Source organism: Ambystoma mexicanum, chromosome 1p (genome assembly GCF_040938575.1).
Source record: "Ambystoma mexicanum isolate Mex_15411 chromosome 1p, UKY_AmexF1_1, whole genome shotgun sequence".
NCBI lineage: Eukaryota > Metazoa > Chordata > Amphibia > Caudata > Ambystomatidae > Ambystoma > Ambystoma mexicanum.
The window spans coordinates 1,342,135,670-1,342,149,434 of NC_090921.1; the positions used below are offsets into that span (position 1 = coordinate 1,342,135,670).

The following is a 13,765-nucleotide window of genomic DNA, read 5'->3' on the forward strand; positions in this document are numbered from 1 at the left end:
CCCTATGGATATAAATATAAAGGTTATGTAATACATGTTATAAAGATTTGTTGACTACGTTTCAATTCTGTGTTATGAAGCAATACAATTAAGACTGTTTACACCAATTGCCACGCAACAGACTTGTTTTTGTCATTAGGAGTGCAACAGCGAGACTACCCACTGGAGTGAGTAGCTAAGTATGACCCATTGTTGATGAAGCCGCAGTGTTGACGGTTTTGCATTCTTTCTTCATCCAGAAGTTTTCAGAATTAAATTGAAAGATTTTTGACATTGTAATAATCAGAATGAGCTGCTTATTAGGGAAACCCATATGCCTTTCAATATGTGATCATGGTCATGTACCACCACACGTACCAACCACAGAGGATCCACCAATAAAATACCTGGCCTGACGTATTGCAAATTCCATAGTTTCTCAAAGACCAACAAGATTTTAGTAGGATTTCTCTGAAAACATCAGCGTCTCATTCTTGGTTTTGCACAGTAGTGTCACAAAGTGCAGTTTATTATTTATGTATTTCCATTTAATTATTGTATATCCATCTAGGCTGACTGTTACTAAACCTGCACCAAGGAAGGCCCTTTCCACAATACCCTAAACCTCATAAACAGATACTCCAAGTCTAACTCAGGGGTGTGAATCTCATACCTGTGAGCTTAGTTCTAACTCTATCTGCCCCAGTGATTCCAACAGCATGCAAGCTGCACAACTCCACCAGATTGTGCTAAAAGAGACAAGTGTTAGTAGAAGTCCAGGGGAAGGACAGAGAGTCTCTCTCTCTCTCTCTCTCTCTCTCTGTCTCTCTCTCTCTCTCTCTCTCTCTCTCTCATTCTCTGTCTCTCTCGGAATCAGAAGACCTGTATTTCTTATGAGATTGCCTTGGACAACCAGTAACTTGGTTTCCTTTCATTTGGCTTTAGGTAATACTGGACAGGATATGACACCTGAATAGAAAGGAAACACCCCTTTGATTGTGAGCCAGAATGTAAAAGTAACAAACAAACCAGGGAGGAGAATAGCCTTACGCAGGAGAGAGCTTCTGACATAGGTACATCCTCGAGGGGTGGAGCGCGGTGGAGACACAGAGCCAGCGTCAGCCTGAGAGCAAGCGAAAGCCTGAGCAGAACGCCGGAAGGCCATTGTAGCGAGTAGTGGAACAAATACTGCTGGTACGGAGTCACAGAGACCATCCCGCGTGACCACAAGAAAGCCATGGTGGGCCTGGGATCCGCTAAACAGCGCTTAGGCCAGTCGAACCTGAAGGAGCAAAACCACCCATCTGCCTACATATGCAGAGTCTACCGAAACGAAGAGACTTTGAGAGCGAATGGCCATAGATGCGAGAAAGCAGAGACCAAGAGAAGGCGAAGAGACACACAGCCCTGTGAACCAGCCCATGTCAAGTGAAGGTACCCGGTTGGTCCAGGAAAGGCGGAGGCAACAGGGACTGAATGAGCTGTATGAAAGAAGTTATAATACTGAAATGGGAATGTGAGAAACCCAGAATATATGTCTTGGGAGATGCCAAGAGAGTTGTTGAATATAACGGTTGACAAGCACTGGCAGACATTGAGAAATCAATTGAATTAAGTTTAAACGCTAGTTACAGGAGCATGAGAAACCCAAAGCGTAAGCCTTTGGGGAGGCCACAAGAGTTGTTGTATCAGTTGATTTAAAATGGTCCAGAACGCTATCAGAGAAAGTGTGAAACATAAAGAATATTAAGGATTTAATGTGAGAAAGCGAAGATTAAAAGACCACCACCAAAAGGGGTGTAAGAATAATACAGGAATGTTCAATAACCTCACTGCAACCAAATTTGTAAATCTATATTAAGAGCTACAGAGTCCTATAAGAGACAATCAAATAAACCTTCTTTATTGACTTTTACCCATTTTTTACAACTACAAGAACTTAATTTTTGGAAAACCTGGAAAAGAAGCCCCAGATGCCCAGCTAAAGGGAGACTACCAGAAGCTGAACAGTCTGGTGCTGTTTAGTTATTAGTTATATTGGTAGCACCATTTAAGGGTAGGTTTTGGGTAGAGGATGTTTTCTTTGTACTTTGACGATGGATGAGCACCCATAGTTGGTTTGATCAGGCAGGGAACATCCTCGTAGCAATATGTCAAGCTACGCATTTTTACATTATTGTTTAAATAAAAACCCTTGCAACTGTTCACAGTACATCTGACTCCTTCTGGTCCTCCACAGAGTTCATAAGTGCAGTTCTGTCGAGTTGCAGTCTTGGAGTTTGGGGGCAAAGAGTGGGTGTTGGAGGATACTGCAGATCCAAGTAGAAGCAGGAGGTGGCAGAGCAAGTGAAAATAGTTTGGTGACAGGTGGCCAGGAGAGGAGGTTGGAGGTAGAGTGGGTGAAAGTGCAGAGAAGTGTCAGAGGAGTGAGGAGGCAGTGAAGGTGAACAAGGAGGCGGTGAAGAGGAATATCAGACCGCAGGAGATGGAGAAGAGTCAGGAGGAGGTTGGGGGAAACACCTAGAGAGGAGAGGAGGAATACATTCAAGAAGAGGTGTAGAGAAATATTGAGAGAAGAAGAGACAGGTGGTGAAGAACTTATGGTTGTAGGAGAGGAACATGTTAAGAATCAACAGGAGAGCTCCCGGTTGGGTTATATACCTCCGTCCCCAAGCACCAGTTAGACAGAAAATACAGACTCCCTATCGAGTTATTCAGGCCACAGGTGAGGACTGGAACTGAAGCAGCTGATCCCCAAGTAACTACAGAGAAACAAAAGGACACGGTCAATCCCCACTACAGCACAGGGTAATAATAGACAGTGAGCTAGATGAATGAACCTACCTAGAGGGAGTACCAACTGTAGACAAGATGATGAAGTGCCCTCCTGGGAAAGGAGGGGGAGCATTGGAGGCCACCGTTCCTTGTTGCAGTCGAATACAGTGGTAGACAGCAACAGCAGAAGTTCAGAGTCCATGTTCCCAGGTAAGAACAGTTCCAAGAGTAAAATCCAGGAAAACATCTGATACAAGACACAAAAAGCAACCCAGTTCAAAGTTTTCCAAATAGTTCCAGGAAAAGTTCCAAAAATACCAAAACAGAAGGGTAATCCAAGCCAAAACTCAGTGAAGCAGAAGCTTGGTGTCAAGAGCCAGAAAACCAAGCAACGTTCAAAGTAATAATTCTCCAACAGCCAAGGGTAATCCAAAGGAATCCAGTCGAGCACAGCCAGAGGTCAAAAACCCTTAAAAACAGAGTAACAAAGCGAACGCCTGAACAAACTACTCACAGAAACATTGAGAATCAAACTACTACAGTCCGGCAAGGCTTTTATAGTTTGCTTCCAGGTTGAGGTCATGTGACCAGAGCGGAGTGACGTGCTCGCGCTTTGGCATCGTGGAGGTGCCATGGCAACCTCCAAGGACGTAGAAAGTGCTGTGCAGGGAGGTGGAGGTGAAGCCTGTTGCCGCGGGTAAGTGGAGCGGGGGTACCGCGGCAATGCTGCAAGGACTACGGGCGCTGCATGATGGAAGCAGAGAAGCCCCCATCCTGGAGTGGCTGTGAGAGGGAAGTGCGGCTCCAGTGCCGGGGGGTCGAAGGTATGACAGAGTCCCACCCCTAATGACCCACAACCTCCTAACTTTGATCTGTGAACAGATGAGTGGTGGAAGTATGAACATCTGGCGAGGCATCAAACATGAGGAGGAGAGTGAGAGATATAAAAGGATACATCAGGAAGTGCAGGAAAGATTCCCTTGTGTATGAGACTGCTGTAACTCGTTGAGAAGGTTGACAAGGACAAAGTATTGGAGAGGAGAGCTAAGTAGAACCCATAGAACAGTTCAGGTGAACAAACATTTGGTGGAAGCTCTGTGGCTCAATTTCATCTCACCCTGTGCTAGCCTTCAGCACTGCGCAGGCCTGTGCCGGCACCTGCCCTGAGTCCCAATCAAAGGGGTCGCCCTGAAATTTAGGACGAGAATTAGAGAGCCTCAATCTACAGACCAAACAGCCAGGAAATAAATGTTGGAACACTTACACCCCCAAGATTGTGAGTGACTGAGAAGGGAGAATATATCCCAGCAAGGTTTCAGGAGTATGGAACCCAGAGACTTTTGTTTAACCTAGAGACTTTTGTTGAACTCAGATACTTTGTTTTGACTGCAAGCAACTCCCTACCTGTCTGTAAAAAGAAGACTAGGGGTTGTAAGGTGACCGTGCGCTATTTGATACCGCTATAAGTAATTATTAAAGAAAAATAGTAGGAAATGGATCGGCAGCATCCACACACTTCCACTGGACCCCCTAGAAGGAACCAGACACATACATTGTAAGTATTTGAATTGAAGGTGAATCAGATGTGCTGGTCCTGAGTAATCAGTTTGAACATAAATCAATGAAGCTGGTAACACGAGAAAATACTTCTTTGGCTTCAAGTCTTGAAAACTATTTAAGTCAAATAGAGTCTTGAAATTTGTCTAACCGCCTTTAATTTCTGCAAATCATTTCTATATATTTAATTACCTAGACTCTAAAAGACTTGTTTCCATCTTGCATGATGATGTTCTTGAAAAGAATGGATTTGTTAGAATTTTGTACTTGAACAGTTTGCAAAACTGTTAATAAATGTACATTTTATTAATAAATAAATTTAATAAATAAAGTTAATAAAGTTGTCACTTGAGTCTGAAAAAAAAAATAATAATTCAACGAAGTCTTTATCATGAAATTAAAATAGAAAAATCTTGAAAATCAGCCGACACGTGTTTCGACCCTCGCGGTCGTTGTCAAGGCTGTGTGATTAGCAATACATGAGTTCAAAAATGAAAATGAATATTTGAACATGGCAGAAAGGACAAAATATTACAAAATAGGAAAACAAAAACATTGTCACATAAAATCAAGAAAGATGGTGTCAAAACAATGTCATACCATGATTCAGTAGTGTAGATGAAACAAGCAGGTTCATGTTGAGAAGTGAACAACCAGATGGCAACACAGAGAGTAAAGTGAAAACATTGTATTGACTTAACGGTCACGGAGATGTATAAAGTTGACCAATTTAAGGTAAATGTATTAACATGTTTGAGTCCCCAGATTCCCATATTAGTCAGAAGTAAAAATAATTGGGTCACCCGTGCTGGAAAGATACTTGTAGTGAAAAAAATGAGAAACAAAACCGGATAATTATGAAAAATCAAAGGCATATAGAGCAGGGGTGCACAACTGATTTTGACAGAGGGCCGAAAGTACCTTACATGAGGGCTATAGTGGGCCGAAAAGTAAATGTGGGCGGGGCGGTAGGCGGGGCGTGGCAGGAGGCTTTTTAAACCCCCAATTTGTACTAAACACATGGAAAAAGAATGTTTTTGAGGGGTAACGATTTTTATTTGCATTTCAAACTTACATTTTGTACTACACATTTTCCATTGTTATAATTTATTTCTATTTAGTTATTGTATCTTGCCTGTTTAATTAACATATACATTTTATTGACCCTAGATACACTATGCCCCATGGCCCCCTCACCCCAACCAAACACTATGCCCCATGTCCCTCACCCCCAACCAAACACTATGCCCCATGGCCCCCTCACTCCCAACCAAACACTATGCCCCATGGCCCCCTCACCCCCAACCAACCATTATGCCCCATGGCCCCCTCACCCCCAACCAACCATTATGCCCCATGGCCCCCTCACCCCAACCAAACACTATGCCCCATGTCCCCCTCACCCCCAACCAAACACTATGCCCCATGTCCCTCACCCCCAACCAAACACTATGCCCCATGGCCCCCTCACCCCAACCAAACACTATGCCCCATGGCCCCCTCACCCCCAACCAAACACTATGCCCCATGGCCCCCTCACCCCCAACCAAACACTATGCCCCATGGCCCCCTCACCCCCAACCAAACACTATGCCCCATCCAAACTCAGCACACACACAAACATGCACCCATACAGACCCGAACCCCCCACCCCCCCAACTCCAAACCCCCACCCCCAACTCAGCACACACACACACTCAAGCATGCACCCATACAGACCCGAACCCCCCACCCCCCCAACTCAGCACACACACAAACATGCACCCATACAGACCCGAACCCCCCACCCCCCAACTCAGCACACACACAAACATGCACCCATACAGACCCGAACCCCCCACCCCCAAATCAGTACACACACAAACATGCACCATACAGACCCGAACCCCCCACGCCCCCAACTCGAAACCCCCACTCCCAACTCAGCACACACACACTCAAGCATGCACCCATACAGACCCGAACCCCCCACCCCCCCAACTCAGCACACACACAAACATGCACCCATACAGACCCGAACCCCCCACCCCCCCAAATCAGCAAACTCTCAAACAAGCACCCATACAGACCCGAACCCCCACCCCCCAACTCAGCACACAAAAAACATTCAAATCAAAACATTCATACACATCCGACACACATCCGACACCCCCCACCCCCGCATCTCAACATACACACAAAATACATTCAAATACAAACATTCACACACCCCCCCACATCTCAACATACACACAAAATACATTCAAATACAAACATTCACACACCCCCCACATCTCAACATACACACAAAATACATTCAAATACATTCATACACATCCGACACCCCCCCCGCATCTCAACATACACACAAAATACATTCAAACACAAACATTCATACACATCCTACACATCCGACACACCCCCCCACCCCCGCATCTCAACATACACACAAAATACATTCAAATACAAACATTCATACACATCCTACACATCCGACACTCCCCCTCCACCCGCGCATCTCAACATACACACAAAATACATTCAAATACAAACATTCATACACATCCGACACACCACCCCACCCCCGCATCTCAACATACACACAAAATACATTCAAACACAAACATTCATACACATCCAACACCCCCCGCATCTCAACTTACACACAAAATACATTCAAACACAAACATTCATACACATCCGAAACACCCTCCCACCCCCGCATCTCAACATACACACAAAATACATTCAAACACAAACATTCATACACATCCGACACACACCCCCATCCCCGCATCTCAACTTACACACAAAATACATTCAAACACAAACATTCATACACATCCGACACACCCCCCCCAACATACACACACAAACATAAAGCAAATCAAACCCGACACACAAACACAGACAACTTACCGGAGACGTGCTGGTAAGCGGCAGGTAAGCTGGAACACTGGAATCGCACTACGACTGGCGTGGTGCAAGGCTGAAATGCCTTCCGGCATCAAGCCTTATGGACCACACCAGCCGTAGTGCTGGCCCTCCATTGGTGCAGCACACACGCATTTCGTGGCTCGTAGGAACGACGTGGTGCGTGTGTGTGCTGAGCCAATGAGGGCCAGTGTTTTCACCGGCCCGGAAGACAACAAAGACTTTCCTAATGGAGGGCTGCCGCGGGCCGCCCTCCATTAGGAAAGTCTTTGTGCCTCGCGGGCCGGTCAAAAGGGCATGGTGCACCCATGATATAGAGCATACCATGTGATAAGATGCTGCTGATGCAGATCTGGGAGAAGAGTAGTAGGCTGAAGAGTTAAAAGCGTCACTTAGAGAATTGAATAACAAGGGGTTTGGAATGTACTAAATTGAGCAGATTAGTATAGAAAGGACAGGAAGTAGCTACTTACCCTATGTCTTGAATCACAGAAAACTAAAGATGTAGCGTAAATGCTAGCCGTGCAGTCAATCCTTGTGTTGAAATAACCAACATAACAGAGAGCAGATAAATCTGTTATAAGTTGGGTCATTATGCTCTTAGGCCAAATATGATGTGAATATAAATTAAATGAAATATGGGCTCAGCTTGTAGTTAAGCAAAGTATGATCTATTGTAAATTGGGTCGGTTTGCCCTTGGGCCAAAATTGCTGTGGATTTAATTTAAATGCAATACGGGCTCAGCTTTTAGTTAGGCAAAGGAGTGAATGGGAGCAAGAATATACACTCATAGAACAAACAAAAGTGAAATCTGGGATTACCTGTATCGTATATGTTAAAGGGGTCCCCATTAATGGACGGCGTGACAAGAGCTTCCGCCTCGCGAAAACAAATAAAATGCAAGCCTGGTTTGTTGTGACGTAACGCGGGCGCCACGCTCGTGATGTCATACGCACGTAATGCGCATGACGTCACGCACACAATGCCGCGCGTTAGGAAAAGTTAACAGATGCGACAAGAGACGTCATATACTACTTGTAGAAGCCATGGAAACAATAAGAATGCCATATATGTATATATACAAAGAAGTGCCAGGAATAGCTTGCTAAGAGTGTTAGAATGCAGTAGAGAGAGAGTCTAAGGGAAATATGGTATCACGAGATATAAGCACATGTGTAATCATATTTTGGAAGAATTTTTACCGGCACCCAGGAATGGGCAAATACTGGGTCCGGCAAGCCCGTAATGACACAGTAATTGCCCATTTCCGGGCGCCGAAAAAAGGAAATACTGACGCCAACCGCCAGCCTTGTAATGAGGCCCAGTATGTTTTTTCTACCTGACTACACAACACCATACTGGGATTTATGGACTAATTATCCTATTTCTGCACAGGTTTTGAATGGTTTAATCTCCCTAGAAATATTATTTTTCCTTTCTTAAAGTGTGCTCTCATCTACTCCTTAATAACACTACCAACTACCCCTATATCACCTGTGGCCTCTTAAATGCTAGATCAGCTTTAAAGCACCACTTTTGAAATATTTGATCTCCTGCCAGAAGAAAAGTTTTAAATTGTATGGATTATTGAGACCTCACTCACTTCTGCTTCTGAGCCAATGATTACGGACTCGTGCCTCATTGCTTTCTAATTCAGCATGTAAATAGACCCAAGCATAGATGTTGTGGGGTTTGCGGTTATATATAAAAAGTCCCTAAAGCTATCTTTGCGTCCTTTGCCAATAGCACAGTAGGGGCGGAACTGTTGGTTGACTTTGGGATTTCACATCCCGAAAATATCTTTGGCTTGGCTTCTTTGTTCTAGGCTTTAAGATACACATACCTCTTTTTTGTTTTTTCTGTGATAATATATATCAATGTGGATGTTCATTTGGTTTCACATCATTAGTATCTGCCGCCCTTTATGGGTAATGTAGTTCTAAATGTTTCAAAGCATTTTGTAGCGTAGAAGTTGCGTAGTTCTCTTGTTGTTAGCGGAGTACGCTTCTAATGTGTACTATAGTAGGCGCAGATACTAATAATGTGAAAACAAATGAACATACAAATTGATATATATTATCACAGAGAAAAAAATGTGTGAGATACTGAGAGACCGAAGTAAGCAGGTGACAAAAAGAATGCATAGTTTATAGATAACTGCAAAGATACGAGGCTCGCGTAAGCATCACGTGACGACAATTTACAAAAAGAAAGGCTCTCAAGATGGCCGCTGCAATCGCGGACATGGGGCTGGTAGCCACACAGATGAATATAGCCAAACATGCAGTTAAATGCACACGAGAGAAAAAACAGTACGTGTTAGAAGAAAAAGTGTGGGTGGTAGCCATACAGATGATAACTGCCAAACTTGCAGTAAAGAAAAAACAACTTGCATTATAAATTAAACATTTAAAGTGCGTCGGACACTATATTTACTGCTAAATTCTTTCCATCTCAGGCGAATTACAGTTGCCAGCAGAAGATGAAAACTGCAAAACAAACAGGACAGTTCGTCCACATGACAAGTATACTGATCACCCCATGTAATCTGAATAGGTAAGAAGATTACAATATGTACACCATTCCAAGATTGGGTTAATGACAAATAGTAAATCTAGACTTTTGATTTGCAGGCTGTCCCCAGTCATCCCTGAAAATAGACAAGAATAGATGGGGAAATTACGGTGCTCAACAACTGTAGGAAGATGGGTAAAGAGTGTTTTAGAAATCGAACACCAATGATGACATTAAGCCTTTAGAGATAGGATTCTCATGATCCCCCTTTTTGTATTTTCCCTTTTAGGGTATTTGGAAGGAAACCACCACGTCCAATATAGAAACTAAAGAAGCTCTCTCTACTCCGAAAGTGAAGAACAAGACAAAGCATGAACAGATTGTCTTTTTTATGGTTATATTGTGATCAACTAAAGCCATCACATATATCCTGAAGAAAGCGGAAAAAGACATAGAACCGCTGAAACCAGTCGACAATATTTACGTTCAAGTGTGATGACTTGTTCCCTGAGACACACAACATTTATTTTGAGCTTGGTAAAAGTACGTAGTTTTTAAAAAAAGACAAGTGGAAACACAAACATCCAGTAGACAATCCAGAAGGAGGATTGCTGTTTTATCACTTGATTATGAATAATCAAGTACATGGCAATGAAATAAGACACACAATTTGGAAGTGATAAGATTAAAGAAGAATAATCGACTCCCAAAGAGTGGGCACCTTTTTTTTGTCTTTTAGAAAAGTAGTGAGAGATGATAGGATGAGCCTCTTGCCTATCCCTCACACTAGATAGGCTTTACTACAGCGCTGTCTAGGGACAGTACATCCAAGTGAGGGACAGCAAGAATCTCTTTTTAGGGACAATTACTTGGACAATAAACATGACAGACATAATAGCGATTTCAATTTCAGCGGAGTATATTGAACTATTTGAGGAAAATGTGGAAAAAAGGGGCAGATTCACTTGAAAAGAATCGTACCAAAAGTATGCAATTGCTCCTTATAATGGACACCTTCTTACCACAAATTCCTCATCTATTGAAAAACACCCAAAGCAGTTTAATCAGCAGAATGTTGGGCAAATGATTAGGAACCAATACCTTTAGATAAGGAACTGCTGTTAGATAGCCTAACCAAAAAAGGCACCTTCCCCGGACCGAGTGCAGACAGTAGAGTTTGGTGAAACTGATAAATGAATCCAAGTGACCACCTAGCAGATATCCAACAAGATAACACCCCTATCGGAAGTAGAAATAGCCAACTGGCCCTGTCTCCACGGGGCCCTCATAGACCTTGTTGTGTGCCATTTTGCAACATGTCTTGACACGCATAGCAATCCACCGCGAGATAGTCCATTTGGATATGTCCTTTACCTTACAAACACCACCAACACAGTGATCAACTGTTGGTCACCAATCTAGTACTCCTTTGCACAGCAGACATAATAAGTGAGTGCTTGTTTACAGTCAATGCAATAGAATGTTTCCTCCAATTTGATGGGTGCAAAGGAGGAAATGGCGATGGTAGATGGGTCTTCTGGGATATTTGAAACGCTAAAAGCCACCTTAGGTAGAAAATGGGGTCTGCCTCTTGGCACCTTTTTCTTGGACAACAAGAAAGGAGAGTCAAAGGGACTGCATCGCACTCATATGTCACACCGAAGTTCTGACTGTGAGAAAGATTGGTTTTATAGCAAGTAGTCGGAAAAGCTACAAATCCATTGACATAAAATGCCACATCATTATTGGTTCAGAAGTACGTTCTCAAAATTGAACTACAAATGGCTGAGAGGAAAGCAGTCAACCATTATTTCAAAAACATAGATACTTCTGGTACTGCAGGAAACGATTGCTGCTCAGTATCCACTTGAAAAATTACATAGCAGCTAAATAGCCCTTATTTGTTGCAACATTAAAGCCACTATTGGTCAGAGATAGCAAAACCTCTAAAACCAAAGGTGTAGCTTATACAAATGGATCAATACATTTTTCATGGTACAAACCAAGTATGTTTTCTTCTTGTTTGTATGCATGTTTTAATAGAAGATCTTCCTGCTGACAACATCACTCCCAGAGCATCTACAGCAAGATTCCAGTTCGGGTATCAAAGCCTCTCAATAGTTGGGCATAAAGGCTCGGTTCTATTAAATGTTCTAGATTTTTGTAGGTAGCCTAACCAAAAGACTGATTTCTTTTCCGCTGATTTTAAGTGGCCTACAAAACCGAAAAAAAGGACATTTCCTCAACCCCACCCGCCTACCCCCACCCTCTCTTGCCCCGCTGCCTCCCTCCCCTCCCAAGACTCCCCTGCACCATTACACACACAAAAATACACACAAACACATACACCCAAACCCACACACGCACACGTGTACTTACCCGTTCTCCCTCTTGGCCGCTTCTGGGTCCTGGTGTGCCTACCAGCCCCTGCGTGCTCTAGTGTGTGTCGCAGGGGCTGACTGTTCGATTTGGAAAGACTGCTCTGTGCGGTCACAGATCTGTCTATGTAAATAAGCTTTTATTTCTTTCGTTTTTTTTTAAAAAAAAGGTTGTATGACCTAATGCCAAAGGCTCAGGTTGGTCAGATTTAGATGGATGTTCGTGAAAACCCTGGGTAGATATGGGGCTGCACTGGCTAGGTTTACTGTTGTTCATGGTAACGGGCGGTGCGTGTCTCCAAAGAAGCCTATACGGCCCAGGCAAGACAGGCTGCAATTCTTGGGGCTGAGCTGTGGAGGAAGACAGATATCCGGGTTTTGGCAATTTTGGAAAATTCATTTTTGAAGAACATACCTGGTCTACCTCACAGCACGCCCAATATGCCAGTGCTCATGGAAACGGGCATGCAGGGAATTGAGTCAATTAGCAAGCTCTGCCCGGTCTTGTACTGGGTTCGGTTATGGTCCAATAATAATCGCATTAAGTATAGAGATGCACTGGCAGATGTCGGTGGACAGCAGAGGGGCACTTCCCTGAAATGGGCTGCACACGTTAAGATCTCCCTTGAAGATAATGGACTTGGGACCTATTGGAGTAATCCATGCATGATTACCAAGTCATCGAAGGGCATGGTAAAAAGTGCCACCCATGTGAAGGATCACCATGATGCAACTGCAAAAGCCCTTGGCTCTGAATCCCTGGCACGCTATACCAATATCCAAACTCAGGAGGGGTATGCGGGCTACCTGGATTATCTTAACCCTAAATTGGAAAGGTCGTTATATATTAAATTCCGATTTGGCACTCTGCCATTAGCATCCTTAACACATGAATGGAATAAGGAGGTCTCTCTGCTGTGTCCTTTATGCAGCAGTACGACAGAGGATCTGAACGATGTTCTTATGCTCTGTCCAGTCACATTATCCTTAAGGAAGTGTTTCTTAAAACCTCTTTTTCGCTTACGTGGCTCAAGGACCGTCAATGATGCTATGGCATTGTGTTTAAATTTGGTTGATACGCCTGCAGTTTTTGCCACTTGCAAATATCTAAGATGGGCGTGAAATCGTTGTTGTGCGCTCATAAAGTTGCTTACTTATCCAATCATGCTAATTGTAATGCACTTCCAGAGCGACTGCATGCATTTTGTGTATTTTATGATGTGTGTATTTTGTGACATTTTGTTTGCTCTTATGACTAAATTGTCCAAATAAAGCTCATGAAATGAAATAAAAACACGTGAAATCAGTGGAAAAGAAAAGAAACGCATACACAATATTAACGTGTCAATTAACAATCACTGTCCACCCCCAGGAACTGGATCCACCTAGATGACAGCTCCCCAGGGACTATCTGGGGACACACCTTCAGGTTTCTCACACTACAGTAGGACGGTAACACTTTACATGCTCAATAAACATTAGCATGTCTTCATCGTTGGCAAGTCAGCACTCGATAATGCCTCTCAGTCACTACGAGACCTGCCTGTTTCCCAACCACGTGCTCCACGAATCAACCCGCTTCCCTCTTTGATGTCAGACTTGTAGCAGCAGCAGCGGGTGTCACCCAGGGTCATCGGCGCTGTCCACT

The 13,765-nt window shown here is 43.6% G+C and overlaps 1 protein-coding gene across 2 annotated transcripts in view; it reads left to right on the forward strand.

The window, feature by feature from the left end:
• The window catches only part of MPV17L (MPV17 mitochondrial inner membrane protein like), a 388,825-nt gene that overhangs the window by 157,777 nt on the left and 217,283 nt on the right, over positions 1-13,765 (forward strand). Inside the window, exon 2 of one of the 2 annotated variants that reach the window (XM_069607018.1) lies at positions 9,684-9,781. The exons of the other annotated variant lie outside the window; for it this stretch is intronic. The gene's annotated coding sequence lies outside the window, so the exon portion shown is untranslated. The remainder of the gene's footprint in view (positions 1-9,683; positions 9,782-13,765) is intronic. 2 annotated transcript variants of the gene reach the window in all.